Here is an 8,339-nt window from a genome sequence, read left to right on the forward strand (position 1 = left end):
GCTATATGTGTGGTTTTAACTGTGTTTATCATGATTTAAATGTATGCTACTATGGGAGACCAATGCTTAATTAAAAAAAAAAAACCTTGGTCAGAATAAATTTAACCATAGGTTGCTACAATTTTTACAGATGTTACTGATTTTGATAATGAACAAAAATGTACCTCTGCATCCTAACTGAAGCTACTATCAAATGTGCATTTCTAAGAGACAAAAAAGTGATATTACTATTAATATTATCAGGCAACCCAAATCTGTTTCTTGATTTGAAACAATATCACTCATTAGAACATGCAGAAACTAAGAAATTAATTGTTCTATTTAGATATTTATTTTGTTAAGGAAAATTAATGGCCTGGTTTCTACAACTTTCACTTTGGAGCAAAAATCTGGCTTTAAATTTGAAAGAAATAAAGATTTGACATTTATCGTGATAATTATCAATATCGACTATATGAAAAAAAATTATTGTGATAGAATTTTCCTCGATAAAATGATATGAAGAGTTAGGGTGCATGGAGGACTGGTGTTTCGTGATAATTGTTTTGGCCATATCGCCCACCCCTACTTTAATTTGATTAATTTTTTTGAATGTTTAGTTGGTTTGGCGAAAAAGTGTCACTCTAAAACAAATCAAACTTTCAGGCGCACACGCCTCTCTGAGAACAACAATTGTAAATCAATCTTCTAGCATGCATTCTTCAGACTGGAAAAGCCACTTACTTTGCAAGGACAGATAAAGGAGGATCACTCGAGCCTCGAAGCAAGAACAAATCTTCAGCACAACAACACCAACAGACTGCGGCTATGTGCTTAAGGAGTTTTCCTTCCTATGTCACAATACCAACACCTCTGAAGACATGCAAATAGCACTGTGTGTGTCAATTATAGGACAATTCCAGTGAAAACAGATTCAGATAAGCCTCAGGGTAACAGGTACACGATAAGCTTGTTTGTTAAGGAAAAAATTAGACCAATGATGGTGCATCCAAGCATAAAGCAGGCACTTCAAGCGAAATGAGGTTCTTACAGGACAGCACCTTGAGTTATTGCACAATGCCAATCACAAGGCTTTACCAACTACTAAGATCTGAGAACAAGTCAAAAGCCGGTTTTCCACCCACCTGTGGCTGTGAAAAAAACACTCATCATCTTGTCATGAACCATCATACCTCTCTGCCCATTGAATGTGCATTCGTGTTTAGACCTGTCAGAGGGTGTCTGTTATATCCAACTGCTTTCCTTTCTGTACCGTTCACACAGCCAAAAAGTTCAACTCAGCTCTGTTTAATATGATCAAAGACTATACATTTTTTCATCTATGATCCATATTTTGTAGTCTTGTGCATTAAATCCAATGAATGACAATTTGACAATGACAATTTATTTATATAGCACCATTAATTACAACTTCCGTTGACCAATGTGCTTTCCAGCAAGTCATCAAAAACAGAAAAAAACACAACAAACAAACAGAAAAGTGATAAAATCATACAAATATCCCATCAGCCATAAGCTTTAGAAAATAAAAATGTCTTTAGTCTGGACTTAAAAATATTAAGAGAAGAAGCTTGTCTAATGGATAGTGGCAACAAGGCGTTCCAAATCCAGTTCATTGTCTGTACTGGTGTCCTCATACACCATTATCTCACTATTTATATGAAGAAACAACCTGCAGAGCAACTTCATGGGTGGGAAAGTAACTGTAGAAGTTTCAGTATCACTCATGAAAACACACAAATCAGCCTAATTTCCAGATTTAGAATAGATATATCAATCTTAAATCGGCTAATGACCAATGAAAAGTTAACCAAAGGTTTTGCACTAGTTTTATATTGTCAACAACAGTGTAGTGGCAGTTCAACTGCAACGACTGTACAAAGGAAAAATGCTTAATATATGCAAAAATAATGAGAAAATTAAGGTTAATGGTGGAATATTTCTAAAACCAAATTGCGAATAGAAAAAAATGCTTAACAATTGTATTATTTGTAAAAAATGACTATGAAGTTAAAAGAATTGCAAAACGACCATGAATTAATTAATTACTTGGCAAAATATTGCAGAAGGAAAAAATCAGCAACAAACAAACGAATTACAGGACTCCATATGAATGAAGGAACCGAAGTGTGATTTGTTAAGATAGTCTTATAATTGTAGTTAAAATTATTCTGTACACCTACTGAACTATAACTACCACTCTCCAGAACATATTAATGCAACTACTAGTGCATTAGATTTTCACATATAAATAAATATATATATAAAAAATTCACTTACCGCTAATTAAAATCCCGAGTGTGCGTTTGTTTTGAGGTTTGATGCTGTTGTAAATAGAACTCTCATTAACACAGGCTCGCGCTCACTGACTGACTGACTGATGAGAGAATCGGAGCTGTGGATCGGACTGAACCAAATTATCACTGTGGGGGGGGAGGATTCATCACACCGCACTAACAACCAACACATTACTACTAATTTAAATGCGTAGCATTTTTCAGCGACAGCAATCAATGCACAATAAAACTGAAATAGTGAGGGAAAAGTGGAAAACTCTAAAGCTGTCCGTGGTAAAAACCTATATAAACAACATCCCCCTCCGCCAAATCCATGAATATGTATGACTCTCCTTTAAACTGCAACAACAACAGTCTGTGTGAGATGTGTTTAAATGTATGCATTGCATTTTGTTGCGGTGATGAAAGAATGCAGTAAAGATCTGTATAAAGTGTAAAATGCATTAATTACGCTAGGTTTTACTACAAGCTTGTTTACTGGTCATGCAGGCCTTGTAAAACACGATGCTGAACTACAAAAATGTATCATGAATAAAACTGCTTTCGCCTAAAAACGTAGTTGATCATCGGAATTCTTTTTATTCAGTGAAACTGTGGCAACATGTAGCCATCACTGTCAAACAAACAATTTAATCAAATATTTACAAGGACCATGAAACCTTTTCATAATTCTTATAGAAAGAAAGAAAGAAAATAATGAGAGCTAACAAGGATTTTGTAACCTTATTATAGCCTAGTCATAAAAATAAAAAAATGTTTATGACTATAATAAGATTTTATGACTATTTCATGACTATAATCAGAAATTACAACCTGGCAAGGATCCTGAAACCTACAGTCATAAAAAAAATAAGTAATTTCAAAGAACATGAAACCTTCTCAAATAAATACATAAATACAAATATAAATAAAAAGTTAACACAGATCTCGTAGCCATCTTATTGTTGTTAGTTGTCTTGTCATAAAATAATAAAATATTTTTTGTTTATGACTGTAATAAGCTGACAATTCTGAAACCTTCTTACCACAGTCATAAAAAATAAATAAAATCAAAGACCATGAAACCTCTTACCATAATAAATAAATAAATAAAATTATGAAACTTTACATTGATTTAAGGAAAGCTCATAATTTTAAAACAGTAACAATATCTGTAGTAACCAAGGTCACAGAAATTAGTAGGGACGCTAGGGACATGTCCCTACCATGTTCGTAGATTTGTGTTGGATGAATGAAAATATTTACATTTACATTTCTTCATTTAGCAGACGCTTTTATCCAAAGCGACTTACAATTGAGGAATACAATAAACGATTCATCATAAAGAGGCAAATAAATGCAGGAAGTGCTTGCAATACAAAGTTTCAGGCATTGTTCAGATTAGTACAAGCTAGACAAGGAGAGATTAAGGAAAGAGAAAGCAAAGTTTTTTTTTTTAAGATGAAGTCAAATGGTGACGAAAAAGATGAGTTTTCAGCTGTCGCTTGAAAATTGTCAGGGATTCAGCATTCCGGATAGGGGTGGGAAGTTCATTCCACCAGCCAGGAACGGTGAACGAAAAAGTTCTGGAAAGTGATTTTGTGCCTCTCTGTGATGGTACCACGAGGCGTCGCTCACTCGTAGATCTCAGACTTCTGGAGGGGATGTAGATTCGTAATAGTGAGTGGAAGTAGGAGGGTGCTGAGCCTGTGGCTGTTCTTTATGAAAGCATCAATGTCTTGAACTTGATGCGAGCTGCAACCGGTAGCCAGTGCAAGGAGATAAAGAGAGGTGTGACATGGGCTCTTTTGGGCTCGTTGATGATGTGCTTTGGAAACCTCCCCTCCCCAGGTCACCTCGAAAGACCTACTAGTGAGATAGGATTCAAACCAGCGAAGTGGAATCCCTGTGATGCCCAGTGATGAGAGGGCGGACAGAAGGATCTGATGATTCACAGTGTCAAAAGCGGAAGATAGATGCAGCAGAATGTGAACCGATGATTTGTAATCAGCTTTTGCAATCCACAAGGCTTCAGTGACTGACAGTTGCGCAGTCTCAGTTGAATGTCCACTTCTGAAACCTGATTGGTTAGCGTCCAGTTGGTATTCTGTGAAAGAAATGATGATATGGATATTTTATTTGTAAAATATGGATATTTTATTAGTAAACATCATTCTTGTTTTTACTTATTTCAGTTAATGACATAAAACTAGTGAGCTAAGCCAGTATTAGTACTAACAGTGTCGTGTAAACGTGGCTGAAGATGCGAAAAGTGAGGAACAGACTGGAACCGGTCCGATTGATTCAAATTCGTGACTTCAATCATTCAGTTAAAATGATTCCCTAGCAAAAAACAAATCAAAAGATTTCATTTTCAAATTTTGACATGGCTGAATTATTTTAAAAGCACGTACAGTGATGGGTGAAACTGGGCTTTTCGAAACTCTGAATCAGTTAAACCATTAGGGCTGGGTAAAAAATATGATATATCGATTTTAATCGATTATGATTTTTACGGAACGATATCGATTCTTAAATCCCAAGAATCGATTAGTCTAGCCTGTTTTCAGTTAATGAGCGGAACATTGAAGGGCACCTCCCATCCAATATACTGCAATAAGCATTGTGCTTTGCTACTTTTAATATGAAACAAAGTCTCAGATTTCAAATTCTGTCCATTGTATTGCAGTATGAAAACAATAAATGCCCTTTTTGCGCTGTTTAATGTGGAGTGACAGATCACCGTAGCGCCTCGGTTCAACAGACGCGGTAGTGCGAGGCGCACGTGAACTGATCATCTCCTCCACATTAATACCAGTTTCCGCACAAAATAATCATGACTAAACATCCGAAGGCAAGTTAAAAGAAAGAGTACAACTTTACAATCTGTATCCTGTCTCATGTAATCGCTTAATCAGTGTTTTAGCCCCGCAAAGACGTCAGTATAACGGCTTGTATACAATGTCATGTAACGTCACATTTACCTCAGAAAAACATATTCGGTGACCATAAACTCATTAGTCAGATAGAAAAATAAACTGTAGAGAGGGGCATTTTGCTATATATATGCACCATATAATATATTTATTATAATTTTTTACTGTTCTTCAATGTTTATTTTTTTTTTTTATGACAGCCACCATTTAAATGTTTATATTTAAAAAAAACGAATTGAAGTAGAAATATTATGTCATTGTAACTTTTATTATAAAAACTTAATTAAGTGTAATTTAAACCATTGTATACCCTAAAAAATCGGTCAGTTTTAACCTTCAGTATTAGTAATGTAGTACCAAAGTGACTCTCATATATATTTTACAGCATTAGTTAAGATTTTTTTTTTTCCTTGAGAAAATTTGGCATGTGTACCTGATATATATCCAAAATAATCAATATGGAATCGAATCGAATTGAATTGTGAATCGAATCGCAAGCTTGTGAATGAGAATCGAATCGTGAAATTTGTGTCAAAACCCAGCCCTATAAACCATCACAAAATGATTCACTGTTTCGAAGCGCTCCAACTGGATCGCATATGGCGAAGAATTTGATTCAGATTGGGACTTCGAAGTGGATTCGCGAATCATTTGATTTCGGAACTTCGCGTATAGTGGATCATTTGATTTAGATCAGAACTTCGGAGCGAGTTCGTGAATCTTTTGATTCAGATCGGGACTTCCGTGCTGGTTCGTAAATCATTGGTTCGGTTTTAGATCAGATGATTTATCGCGAATCATTTGATTCAGATCGGGACTTCGGAGTGTGTATCGCAAATCTTTTTTTCTGATTTCTTTTTTTTTTTTTGTTAAATGATTTTCTATAGTAAATGTGTAGTATCCAAGTTTTTTTTTGTAGTTTTACTATAAATACCATGGTTAAGCTATGTTTACTGGATACAAAACCAAATTTGGTTATTTTGTGCTTACCATTGTTTAGTAACCAAGGTTTTTTTTCACCTTAAGAGGACACATAAAATGGAGATGCAGTTTTCACTGCTTCAGGATTAACAGAATTTCGGATAGTTTCAATATATTTGTCTAGATTAGAAAATGTGAAATTTAGCTAGCACGAAACAAATTACTTGTTTTAATTTCTTATATGTATCTGTTACATTCAAATAATCCCCAAAAAAATTCTGATTTTCAAGGCCGTATAGAATTTAGTAGGGACGCTATGACATGTTCCTGCCAATATCCAGTGACTAATAAATTGACCCTAGCAATAATTTTGATCAAACAATTAAAGGTCTGTTGTCTGCCGTTATGTCCCCACCAATGCCAAAATCAAACCTGCACCCTTGGTAGCAGTAACTACATTATTTTGGTGGAAATTATTATTTTCTAGTTAAATACGAGGAGTGTGCTGCAGTATAGGCTCATGAATCAGCTGCCAGCTGTGTGCCAGTGTGTTGTTCAACATACATGCATGCAGAAATTAGAGATCACCCTCACATTTATTCTGTATTCCTTTTTCTTCACTTCTGCAGGGTTTCTTCTTCTTTGGGCAAAAACAGTGAAGTCTCTGGACCTGCCTGGGTCAGATTAAATCCATAACAATCAGATTACTAATCAAGATCAGCATTAACCTGTCTGAGATTACACTAATTCAGGGAAGTGGAGACCACCGCCATCCCGCAATTAACCACTCAAACGTCTGATCATAATGCAGAATTATCAAATCAAATAATTATAGTTAAATCAAACAGTGATTTGGCAAATAAAATATTTAAATGACTGTGACTGGAAAAAACAAGAGTGTATGATGAGCCGTGCTGATTGTGTGGGGTGATTAAGGGTCGGTTAGGGGCCAGGACAGGGCATTAGGGATTATCTTCTGCTTCCATTGTGCCAAAAAGATGTCCGCTGTCTTGCCAATTTCAGCCTCTTAAGAGTCTCCAGGAAAATAGCCGTGTGCTGTTTTCAACTGTTGACCCCTGCTATGATCATATTCACATGACCTTCGATCCCTGGCTTTTTCTCTACCCGGACCTCATGGCATCATCCCGCATCACCGTCCGGCACTTGGAGAGGGAGTCTGGAGAACTGGGGGTGGTGCTGCTCAACAGGCTGCTTTCATTAAGGTCTTTAAGGTTTCCATGGTGACCCCACATTCCAAAGATCAGCTGGTTTCAAGAGGCCACATGCAGCAAAACACTAGGAGCTAAATAGAGGGGGAAAACATTTCTATTATACAGGATCATTCCATCCACAATAAAAAATTAATTGTGTTAGACTAAACCAATAGGATTTGATAATTCACTATAATGTTTTTAGTAGCAATGAAATTCCAACTTTTTAATTCCAAAATAAAAAAAAAAAAACTAAGTACCAGAGTTTTTAAGTTAGTTATCTAAAAGTAAAATAAGAAAAATAAAATAAACATCAACTTATTTCAGCTAGTTGTCAAGGCAACATTTCTCGTTTTCATTTAGCAAATTTAAATTAATATTTAGTAAAAATTACAGACAAAAACCCTAAAACAAATAAAAGAACAAAATTATAACCAAAATAAATACATTAAAATTATTTCAATAAAAACATTAAAAATAGAAAATATAAAAATGAATGCAAAATATTAATAAAAACTATAATAGTATCTCAATGATACTAAAATAACACTCAAGTATAATATGAAATGCATCAAAAATTTACCAGCATAAGATGTCTTTCATTCCGAGATCTAGTAAACGGTGCCAATAGAAAATGTGTCAATGACCCAACATGCAACTCTTTTTCATACAAGTTCATAGAAAGACCAAAAATACAATAAAAGTACCGTAAAAGTGGTGTGTTTTATAATAAGTATTATATTACTTTATATTAATGTGCCTTACACAATGCTTTTGTATGACTTCAAAATACTCATGATAGCACACAAGTCACAAGTGGAAGACATACAATTACAAAATGGGACAACTACATTTACAACTGTGAGATTGTAATTACCTACCATTATGGAAATAGCCTTCCACAGGTTTGGAACTATTCCTTTCATTTAAAATAAATACAGTAATTCATGAAAACAAAGCTTCTATAAAAAAAGGACAAAAACATTTATTTGCGA

The 8,339-nt window shown here is 34.8% G+C and overlaps 1 protein-coding gene across 3 annotated transcripts in view; it reads right to left on the bottom strand.

The window, feature by feature from the left end:
• The window catches only part of LOC107665601 (FERM domain-containing protein 6), a 26,258-nt gene extending 23,880 nt beyond the window's left edge, over positions 1–2,378 (bottom strand). For all 3 annotated transcript variants that reach the window (XM_016456535.1, XM_016456536.1, XM_016456534.1), the window contains exon 1: positions 2,281–2,378. The gene's annotated coding sequence lies outside the window, so the exon portion shown is untranslated. The remainder of the gene's footprint in view (positions 1–2,280) is intronic.
• Positions 2,379–8,339: the final 5,961 nt, after the last annotated feature.

Source organism: Sinocyclocheilus anshuiensis, unplaced genomic scaffold (assembly GCF_001515605.1).
Source record: "Sinocyclocheilus anshuiensis isolate Anshui unplaced genomic scaffold, SAMN03320099.WGS_v1.1 scaffold407, whole genome shotgun sequence".
Classification (NCBI taxonomy): domain Eukaryota; kingdom Metazoa; phylum Chordata; class Actinopteri; order Cypriniformes; family Cyprinidae; genus Sinocyclocheilus; species Sinocyclocheilus anshuiensis.